The following is an 11,132-nucleotide window of genomic DNA, read 5'->3' as shown; positions in this document are numbered from 1 at the left end:
ACTACACTCGGCCTTATAAGATTACGGACACGGTTTGCTAAATATTGGGTTGTCACATGCTGGAGACCTAATAAGCAGTGTCATTAGCCCTCTAATACGAGGATTCCCAGTAGGGGTGCAAACGAGCCGAGATACTCGAGCTCAGTTCGAAAAAATCTTGAATGAGACGAGCTTAAACAAGCTCGAGCCCGAGCCTAAAAACAAGCTCATTTAGTAAACGAGCCCAAGCCTGAGCATTGCTAATCGACTGAGGTAACAGAATAAAAACATGCACATAATATGTTAATGACACTTTTCTCAGGTTTTAAGTCAATTAAAATTCAATATTTGACAGAGGTGACATTCTTAAGAAGCATGTCAACATCATCTGAAATTATACCAGCTTTTGTCTTTAGATTTTGAATCTTTGCCTCGGTTTCCTTCTCAAGACCTTTCACATTATCACCCGAATCTCCACCAGTCTGTTGGGGATTTCAAATACTTTAGGCAAAACATTTAGTATAATTACTGCTTAGTCTAGGGTGTGCACATGTCGGGTTTACCCTCTAACCGTACCATAACCGAAGGTGTCAGTTATGGGTAACTTCCAACAAGTCAACTCCATGTAAACGGTTTGGTTAATGATTGTTTTTACCCTCTTTGCCGTTTCCAACTTCTATTCTCTTATCAACCAAAAAATGAACAGTTCTTTTTAATAATTTTTATTTATAACATACCTCTGTAAGTTTTCTCTGATAACCGGCTTCCATTTAAGCACGAAATTCTGCAACCTCCATATCTGCCTCCTCTTTGGCCTATTAGCCATGCCAATTTTGCTGAAACCAGGAAAAGGATGAAGTTTGGTCAATCTCCATAGCAAAAAAATAAGTAAAAAAAAAGTTAATAAAAGGATGAAATGATTAAAAGTGACCGTCGTGTGCATCATTCAAAATTTGTTGAGCCTCTTTCTCTGCGGTTAACAACAGTTGAATTCCAATTTGTCCCCTACTCACATCCATGTCAACTAAGTGTTGACACACCACGACGGCTGCATTGCAAGACCCTAAGATATCACAAACAACAAAAGAAGCCCATTTCAATTATTATGAATCTACGTAGTTTTTCAGTCACAGCTACGCGCATACGTAGAATTTTTCTAATATAAATAAGTCTCTGCAAATGAGACCTAACCTATAAAGTATAGTTGCATGTAATAAAATCAATATATATGCCCTTGCAACAGCAACAAACTTATTGTGCATGAGGCGTGAGACGGTTAAGAAAGTGCATCAGGGGCTTAAGGCGTCCCCTCATGTACTTTTTGGTCAAAACCGGGGGCTTTAGGAGTGTAAAAACAACCAAAGGGAGGAAAAAATTATGCAAGGTTTACTATACAAAAAGGTTGATCTGCAAAGCAGACGGGAGATACGCAACACAACTACTGGATGTAACTAAAGCTTTTCTAGTTTCACACAGAGCAATGCTTTGAAAACAAATTATAATATGTTGCAAATTAAAAGCAAAATATCTAAGGTGATAATTTCCCCTAATTTATGCATATAAATGCTAAACATATGATGACAATGGCCTTCAACCATTAATATCTATGTACATAACGTTCAATATAACGATTCATATGAGGTAACGAGATTATATAGACGTTTCGTTTCTCAGCATGAATCATGATCACATACACAATAACTACAGAGTTCTAGATCATTTCATCTTGCTAAGGTTTTTAAATCCAATGACACACAATACAGGGAAAGATGGAATCATAATTCACTAGTCCAGCTAGAAATGGTTTGCCTTGTTTAACTTCTGGTTGTTTTACATGTTAAATAATTTCAATTTAACATGTTAAATATTTTATTGATACAAATATGTATGAAACTCCATATCAAATAAAAGAAATCGAGTTTAAATCCATTTTTTTTAAGAATCTGCAACTAATACTCATAAAACCCTAAAAATCGAGTTCCAATTAGCAAAACTAGAAAGTGAAATAAGATTTAGAATTATTTGATACAAAATTAGTCGTTAAATTAAATCTATGAAATCCGTATGAACGAATTGATCGTAAACTAATATCCATAAAACCCTAGAAATTGAGTTCAAATCGGCAAAACTAGAATATGAAATTAAATTTCGGTTTACCTCATACAAAATTGATTGTTAAATAAGTGAAATCGGCATGAACGAACTGGTCACGATCTATGAAATCCTGTTGAAGAACCTGATTTGAGAGAAAATCTATGAAGATCTCTGTCGTGAAAGACCGTCGTGTAACTCCACCGTGAAATTCTGCAGTAGGATTTGAGTTTGATAGCCTAATGAGTTTTTTTTTTAAAGTTGGACAAAAATACCCTTGGTTCCCCAGTTCCCCACTTTTTTGGTGTTCCCCAATGAACTCTCCCCTATATATATATATATAGAGAAACAGATGTGTGTTTTATTTGTTTTTGTGATTTAGTAAAAATAATTGGAACAATCATTTTCTTTGACAAAAAGGTCGCAAAGTGGAGATGGAGGTATTGCCGACCAATTAATGGCACATGCCCGTGACAAACCCTAAATATGTTATCTATTATATAAGTCTCAAATCAATATATTCTTCTATTTTATTATCTTATTTTGTTATAAATATTATAATAATAAATTTGATATCGGCAAATTTAGAAAAAAAGGTATAAAAGTTTCTTAAAATGGCTCTATTGTTATGATTATATACATTGAACACAGATGTATGATTAAATAATCACACGCTTTAACTTGGTAATTGAAATGAGTTTTATCTTTCAAAGTAATTTAATCGTACATAAAAAAAAACTTGAGTTAAATGCCAAAATTGTCCTTTAGTTTTGGGCACTTTTATCACTTTTATCCAAGAACTTTTTGTAACTGTACCCCCAACGTTTAATTTTTGTTGTTATTTTTATACAAATCGCTAACTCAGTTAAAATGTATCATTAACTCTTATGGATGATTATAGCGATTTACTCATTTATTCTTTTGTTTTTTATTTTTCTATTTTTCTTTAAATAAAAAACAATATGTTGTGAAACTGGCCTAATAGCAAAAAAATATATGAGAATAACAAGGATAAAGAGATTAATATTATTGATTGAGGTATGTATTTTACAAAGGAATATAATTTATATATATTAATAAATGAGATGATTTGGGCTATGTGTCCTTGAATGGTGGAGCCATTTTGCTGATGTGGCATCCATTGGTTTAGTGAACCTTGATTTTGGGAGGGAATTCATGTAATTCTCTATAAACAAACCAACTTTCACAAAACACAAACCTAAAACCAAAGAAATACACGGGATTCGAAAAAGTTTGGGGCGGGTTTCGGGTATTCCAGATTACCCATTTTGAATATGGGTTCTTTAAATTGTTTTTACTCAATTATTGTGCATACCAATTCTTAATCGGTGATCTTCATTCTCTCTCTTCTCTCTCTTCTACCTACCTTCTCCGATCACAAGCTTAAATCAAGAAATCCTTCACAAATCAAAGCTAAACTACATGATCCAAGCGAAATAGTCTTTGTTTATGTTCTCCGATCACAATCTTCAACCAAGAATCCGGTTCAAATCAAAGGTAAATAGACCAAATCGAACCAAGATCTGCGTTATTTATGTTATTCGACTTTATACAAAGTTGATTTTATAAAGATTGTTTCGATTGCTAAAAACCATTTTTTTCTGATTTCTGTAGATCCGATCAAAAAAATTAAAGGTATGTTGTTATTTATGTTATTCGATTGTATACAAATTTGATTTTATAAAAATTGTTTCGATTGCTAATAACGTTTTCTTTGTTCTTATTTATGTAGATTCGATCAAAAATTAAAGTTGATTTTATAAAAATTAAAGGTATGTTGTTATTTCTGTAATTTTTTTTGTTGTTGATGATGATTTTAATTCTCCGATTCTAATCTTATGAATGGATCTATTCTTGATGTCTTCAAAGAGTGATGTTCGTTAGTGATTTATTTTTAGTATGATAATTTTCCGGAATTAAGGTTTCTATTTCTATAAATAAATGGTGTTACGTTTTTTGAAACCTCAAATTTAAAATTTTAAGGTTTCGATTTCTATTTCCGGAATTCAAATTTTAAATTTAAAATTTTGATATTTCTATTTCCGGAATTCAAATTTTAAATTTAAAATTTTGAGCAATTTTAAATTTCGTTAGTGATTTATTTTTGAAACCTCAAATTTAAATTTTAGTGACTTATTTTTAGTATGATAATTTTCCGGAATTAAGGTTTCTATTTCTATAAATAAAGAGTGATTTATTTTTAGTATGATAATTTACGGGATTGGATGTTAGTGATTTTTTAGTTATTTTTATTATTTTTTATTTTTGAAAATCTAACTATGATATTTTTTAAAATTTGAATTTCTTTGTTTTCTTAGTAACAAATTTTGTATTGTATTAATTATCAATCCATTAAAGATTTCATTATTTCCTTTTTTATATGATAATTTTCTGGAATTAAGGTTTCTATTTCTATAAATAATTGGGGATTTATTTTTAGTATGATAACTTACAGGATTAGATGTTTGTTATTTAATTTTCAGAATTCAAATTTTAAATTTTAAAATTTGAGGTTTCTATTTTAAATTTTAAATTTAAAATTTTGAGAAATTTTAAATTTCGTTAGTGATTTATTTTTAGTATGATAATTTCCGGAATAAAGGTTTCTATTTCTATAAATAAATTGTGTTACGTTTTTTGAAACTTCAAATTTAAAATTTTAAGGTTTCTATTTCTATTTCCGAAATTCAAGTATTAAATTTAAAATTTTGAGCAATTTTAAATTTCGTTAGTGATTTATTTTTAGAATGACAATTTCCGGAATTAAGGTTTCTATTTCTATTTCCGGAATTCAAATTTTTTATTTAAAATTTTGAGCAATTTTAAATTTTGTTAGTGATTTATTTTTGAAACCTCAAATTTAAATTTTAGTGATTTATTTTTAGTATGATAATTTTCCGAAATTAAGGTTTCTATTTCTATAAATAAATGGTGATTAATATTTAGTATGATAACTTTTAGTATGATAATTTACGGCATTGGATGTTAGTGATTTAATTTTCAGAATTCAAATTTTAAATTTTAAATTTTGTGGTTTTTATTCTAAATTTTAAATTTAAAATTTTTAAGCAATTTTAAATTTTATTAGTGATTTATTATGATAATTTTCCGGAATTAAGGTTTTTATATCTATAAATAAATGGTGTTACGTTTTTTAAAACCTCAAATTTAAAATTTTAAGGTTTCTATTTCTATTTCCGGAATTCAAATTTTAAATTCAAAATTTTGATCAATTTTAAATTTCGTTAGTGGTTTATTTTTAGTATGATAATTTTCCGGAATTAAGGTTTCTATTTCTATTTGAGGAATTCAAATTTTAAATTTAAAATTTTGAGCAATTTTAAATTTCGATAGTGATTTATTTTTGAAACCTCAAATTTAAATTTTCGTGATTTATTTTTAGTATGATAATTTTCCAGAATTAAGGTTTCTATTTCTACAAATAAAAGGTGATTTATTTTTAGTATGATAATTTTCAGTATGATAATTTTCAGTATGATAATTTACGGGATTGGATGTTAGTGATTTAATTTTCCGAATTCAAATTTTAAATTTTAAATTTTGTGGTTTCTATTTTAAATTTTAAATATAAAATTTTGAGCAATTTTAAATTTCGTTAGTGATTTATTTTTGGTATGCTAAATTTCCGGAATTAAAGTTTCTATTTCTATAAATAAATGGTGTTACGTTTTTTAAAACCTCAAATTTAAAATTTTAAGGTTTCTATTTGTATTTCCGGAATTCAAATTTTAAATTTTAAATTTTGATAAATTTAAATTTCGTTAGTGATTTATTTTTGAAACCTCAAATTTAAATTTAGTGACTTATTTTTAGTATGATAATTTTCTGGAATTAAGGTTTCTATTTCTATAATTAAATAGTGATTTATTTTTAGTATGATAATTTTTAGTATGATAATTTACGGGATTGGATGTTAGTGATTTAATTTTCAGAATTCCAATTTTAAATTTTAAATTTTGAGGTTTCTATTTTAAATTTTAAATTTAAAATTTTGAGCAATTTTAAATTTCGTTAGTGATTTATTTTTGAAACCTCAAATGTAAATTTTAGTGATTTATTTTTAGTATGATAATTTTTTGGGATTAAGGTTTCTATTTGTATTTCTATTTCCGGAATCAAATTTTAAATTTAAAATTTTGAGCAATTTTAAATTTTGTTAGTGATTTATTTTTAGTATGATAATTTTCCAGAATTAAGGTCTCTATTTCTATAAATAAATGGTGTTACGTTTTTTGAAACCTTTTTTTGTTTGTTTCGGTTTTATATGTTTTCTCGCTATTATGAGTTTATTTCTATAAATAATTTATCATTTTTACGTGTTTAAAACCGTTCACATTTAATTTGCAGGTATGGATTTGAGTAACAACAGTCCTTCATTCTTAAAGTTGATTGAGGATGATGATCCTATTTTTTTGCTATGTTTATTGGTTTTATGATGACTAAACATATTGTATTTAGACTTATGTATTTAATTTTTTATTTGTTTTTTTTTTTGTTTTCACTGATAGGAAATATGTAATGCCCATAAATTTAAAATCATTATTCTAGAAATAAAAAAGAATAATAGTAATTATAAACCACTAGAAAACCCTAATTAAGACACCCAAGCATGTCAATCAAGCAAGTAGGTAGCCATGTCAATCAAGCAAGTAGGTAGGCATGTCAATCAAGCAAGTAGGTAGGCATGTCAATCAAGCAGGTAGGTAGGCATGTCAATCAAACAAGTAGGTAGGCATGTCAAGCAGGTAGGTAGGCATGTCAAGCAGGTAGGTAGGCATGTCAATCAAGCAGGTAGGTAGGCATGTCAAGCAGGTAGGTAGGCATGTCAAGCAGGTAGGTAGGCATGTCAATCAAGCAGGTAGGTAGGCATGTCAATCAAGCAGGTAGGTAGGCATGTCAAGCAGGTAGGTAGGCATGTCAAGCAGGTAGGTAGGCATGTCAATCAAGCAGGTAGGTAGGCATGTCAAGCAGGTAGGTAGGCATGACAATCAAGCATGTAGGTAGGCATGTCAATCAAGCAAGTAGGTAGGCATGTCAAGCAGGTAGGTAGTAGGGATGAGCATATCGGTATCCGATACCGAACCGATACCGATACCGCCTAATACCGATCCCGAATTTCACCCAAACTAGGTACCGATACCGAAACATGTCGGTTAGGTATCGGTACGGTACGGTATCGGTATTATACCGTATTTTGAGGGTCGGTATCGGTATAATACCGATACCGTACCGTACCGTACCGATACCGAAAACGCCAAAAAGTGGATACCGATCGGGATCGGTACGGGATCGGCGCGGGATCGGTATGGGATCGGTATTCAGTGGCATATGCTCATCCCTAGTAGGTAGGCATGTCAAGCAGGTAGGTAGGCATGTCAAGCAGGTAGGTAAGCATGTCCCAAAAATTAGTATAAATAGAGGACATTGGGACTTGATCTGGGAAGTTGAAACGACACTCATAAGTTCTGTGTACGTCGAGTTATAGTTAAATCAGTCCACAAAACACACTAATTCACGAAGTGCTGCCACAATCAGGGTAATAACTCGATCGCTATTACGATTCATTTTCCGACTGATCAATATATCCAATGGATGTTTAAGTGCCGCCCACATTAGGGTTATACTTTGTCGTTCGTCGTTAATTCGATGGATGAGTTTAAGTATCGTACTTTGTCGTTCGTCGTTAATTCGATGAATGAGTTTAAGTATCGTACTTTGTCGTTCGTCGTTAATTCGATGGATGTTTAAGTATCGCACTTTGTCGTTCGTTGTGAGAATTTGATCTCGTGAGTTATCGTAAATGCTGTATTAAGTTACTAACCTAGTTTGTGTGCATGTTATTTAAATTAGGTTAAAAGATTAATCAGTAGTCTAAACTCTGCCCATATAAATCTAAAAGATTAGCACAAGGTAGCTTCACTGTGGAGTTATTAAGGTACGGATCCTTACCCCACTCTTTATTGCTTCATATTCAAATTGTTATAAACCACTAAGTTACTATATCTTTTAAAAACTCCTCACGTCTTTGATTATCGATTCATTTGACAGTCCGTTCGATTCCTATCCTAATCATTTGATTTAACTTTCATGTCATGCGATAGTATTATGTTGTTATACTCATTATCGCATGTTCCAATATATGTTCCGTTTTGGTTATGAAAATAAGTTTTATAAGTTATGTGAATAAGACCATTTGTACTCTGATACCCTGAGTATCGCTTCTCGTGGAGTGTCCCACGAGCATGTTGTTGCGGCATCGACATCATGTGCTCCATCCGTGACGGAGAGATCAGTTCACGGCGTCTCTTAAGTACAAGTGTGGTACATAAGGCTATTAGGAGGCGTATGGATCGATCCTAGGATTTAAGTATAAGGAGGTGGATAACGGGTATGCCAATTCGCCATCTCATGTGATAATTATGTAGGAGTAGCTACCTGTGTATTGTCACGTTTTAAGTTTGCTCATGGGTACATCCGTAAGATATGATGATGAAATTTTGTTCTTGCATCGTATCGTTTTCGCATAAAGTTCTATCCGGATAAGATTTCATATAAAGCATTATTTGTTATTTGAGCCTAAAATTCCGTACTGAGCATTCGGCTCATTCCGTAAATTTTTTTGTATATACAGGTCCGCAGGTTACTTTGGGAGGGGAAAAGAGAGAAGAATAAAGTCTAGGAATAAATCTGAAGATGTTAGTTAATTAAGATGAATGTCTCCGCTCGTATATTAATCTTAATTTTAATGGTCGTGTGGTTGTATCCTTATCAAATAAATAAATGGAATTATGACTTTTGTTTATGTTACCGTTATTGTGACACGTCAGCCCTTCCGGGTTGGGGTGTTACAAAATACCTAATGAATTTGCTTCATTAATGTGGGGAGAACAACCACCTTACAAGGAATCTAACTATGATTCATTGTTTACAAGGAATTTGCTTTATTTAATTTTTTATTTTTTTTTTCGGTATAATTTTAGGTTTCATTGTTTATGCTGATGTGTATAATTTTGTAAAATATTTTTTTTTTTGCAAATCTAACTATGATATTTTTTAAATTTGAATATTTGGGTTGTTTCTAATAAATTTTGTACTGTTTTAATATGTATTAATTACAATCCATCAAAGATTTCGTTATTTCCTTAAATTTAGTATTATACGGTTTTCCTAAATTAAGGTATCTTTGTCTATAAATAAATGTTGGAGCAATTTTGCTTGGCAAGGTTAGACTTTCCTAATAAGTTTACTTAATTTACGGTATTGGATATTAGTGATTTAATTTTCAGAATTCAAATTTTAAATTTTAAATTTTGAAGTCAATCATTATTTTAAATTTAAATTTTGAAGTCAATCATTATTATAAATCTTCAATTTTTTTTGTTGTTCAAGATGTTTAATTCGGTTAGAATTAAAAGGGTTTGGAAATAAAAGGTTTGGAGTTTAGGTTTTCAGTTTAGATCTACGTTAATTAAAATATTCTACCTTTTTTTTTGCAATAGGTGTTTTGCTTTCTTTAAAGTATGGTTTAAATCAAGATGATAGAACTTACCATAAAGATAAAAAAAATATAAATACCTCCTCGCATTTGTGATGCGTGCGTGTTCACCTCTGCTCTCCATCTCTTGCCTCGGTTCCAAGGACCCTATTTCAGTATGCAATTTTCTGATCTCATCGGAGGTGCAATTACCGACCAGATCGAGTGTCCATGTAAGCAGTCTCCATCTTAGCTCATTAACTCCATTTGATCTGAAATTTTAGGATTTTGGTGATGTTTAACGATTTAATGTGTATTGTTTATTTGCTCTTTATTTGCCAAGTTTGATTCATGTTTTGAGGATTTTGTGTTTTGATAGCTGCTGACAACATACGTTGATCTATTTCAGGTATGGGAATGGATCATAACATGTTGAGAGTTCGTCTTTGTGAAGCATGATTTGATGAAGAATCGATTAAACGAAGGGATAATGGTTCATTAATCGCTCATATTGCTAAACTTGAAGCTCAGGTTGTTATTCTTTTCCACGTTTTTGACAACTGTATGGTTTTGTTAATTGGATTCAGTTGTTAGGACTCATGATCATTTTTTTACTTGCTAAAGATTTTATTTTTAAGCAACATACTGACTAAGTAGCTCCTAAAAATGTTGACTGGAGGTGGAGATGGTCAAATGAATGATTTAGTTTGCTGCTATTATCATTGGAACCGCGATTGGTTTAAACGTGGTAAGTGGAGTTAGTTGAGCCAGTCCTCAGAGTGTTGTCATAACCGAAAGGTAACCTCAAACAGGTACATTTTATAATCTTTTATGATATTTTTTAGTTGTGAATGTTTCAAATTTTGAAGAAATTGATTGGTAGAATTGATTGATTTACTTCAAATGCTACTCAATTAAGAGCATTAAAAGTCTGACCCAAATTAAGCAGACAAGTAATTTTTTTTTTTTTTTTTTTTTTTTTTTGCAGATTACTTCTTTGGTTGTGAAGATCGTGTGATTTTGGAATAAGAAGTCTGGGCTGAGATTCGTTTCGTTTGAGTCTCTCGACTGCTGCTTCTTCTGAGGTTCGTTTCGATTGTAATGGTTACATGCTAATGACGAATTTATGATAAAATTGTTAGGGTTCTATGATGTTTGGTTGAGAGTTTAGATTTGGGCGCACAAATATTTTTATGAAGAAGATTTTACCGTTTTATACCTTCATGGTGTCCCTTTGTTTAGGATATTTTATGTAGTATGATATTTTAGAATAAAAAAGAAATTACAAACAACAAATAGTGGATGAATGCAACTTGGTCGATTTCATTTGGGTTTGATTAAGTTTTTGTCTTGACCTACTTCAGTGGTATTCATTCTTGATTTATGTATGAGTTTCTTTATTTGTTGATAAAATGTTAATCTTCTTCATGAAACAAATTGATAAGGTTCTACTAAATCCAAACATGTATCTTTTGGTTGATGTTTTTTGTTGTAGCTGATGTGGGTGGGGCAAGGTTCCGTGGCTTGGTTGTAACTCCGTCATTCC

General features: G+C 30.9%; 1 long non-coding RNA gene and 1 pseudogene across 1 annotated transcript; one reads left to right on the top strand and one right to left on the bottom strand.

Moving 5' to 3' along the window:
• Positions 1-320: 320 nt before the first annotated feature.
• LOC110902829 lies at positions 321-998 on the bottom strand (annotated as a pseudogene).
• An 8,719-nt stretch (positions 999-9,717) lies between these two features.
• LOC118485643 lies at positions 9,718-10,671 on the top strand. Its single transcript, XR_004877209.1, has 4 exons — positions 9,718-9,819; positions 9,996-10,117; positions 10,266-10,398; positions 10,575-10,671. It is a non-coding gene; the product is annotated as an uncharacterized LOC118485643 (long non-coding RNA).
• Positions 10,672-11,132: the final 461 nt, after the last annotated feature.

This window comes from Helianthus annuus, chromosome 13 (genome assembly GCF_002127325.2).
Source record: "Helianthus annuus cultivar XRQ/B chromosome 13, HanXRQr2.0-SUNRISE, whole genome shotgun sequence".
NCBI classification, from domain to species: Eukaryota; Viridiplantae; Streptophyta; class Magnoliopsida; order Asterales; family Asteraceae; genus Helianthus; species Helianthus annuus.
The sequence above is the reverse complement of the archived record's forward strand: the minus strand, read 5'-3'. Positions and strand labels throughout refer to the sequence as shown.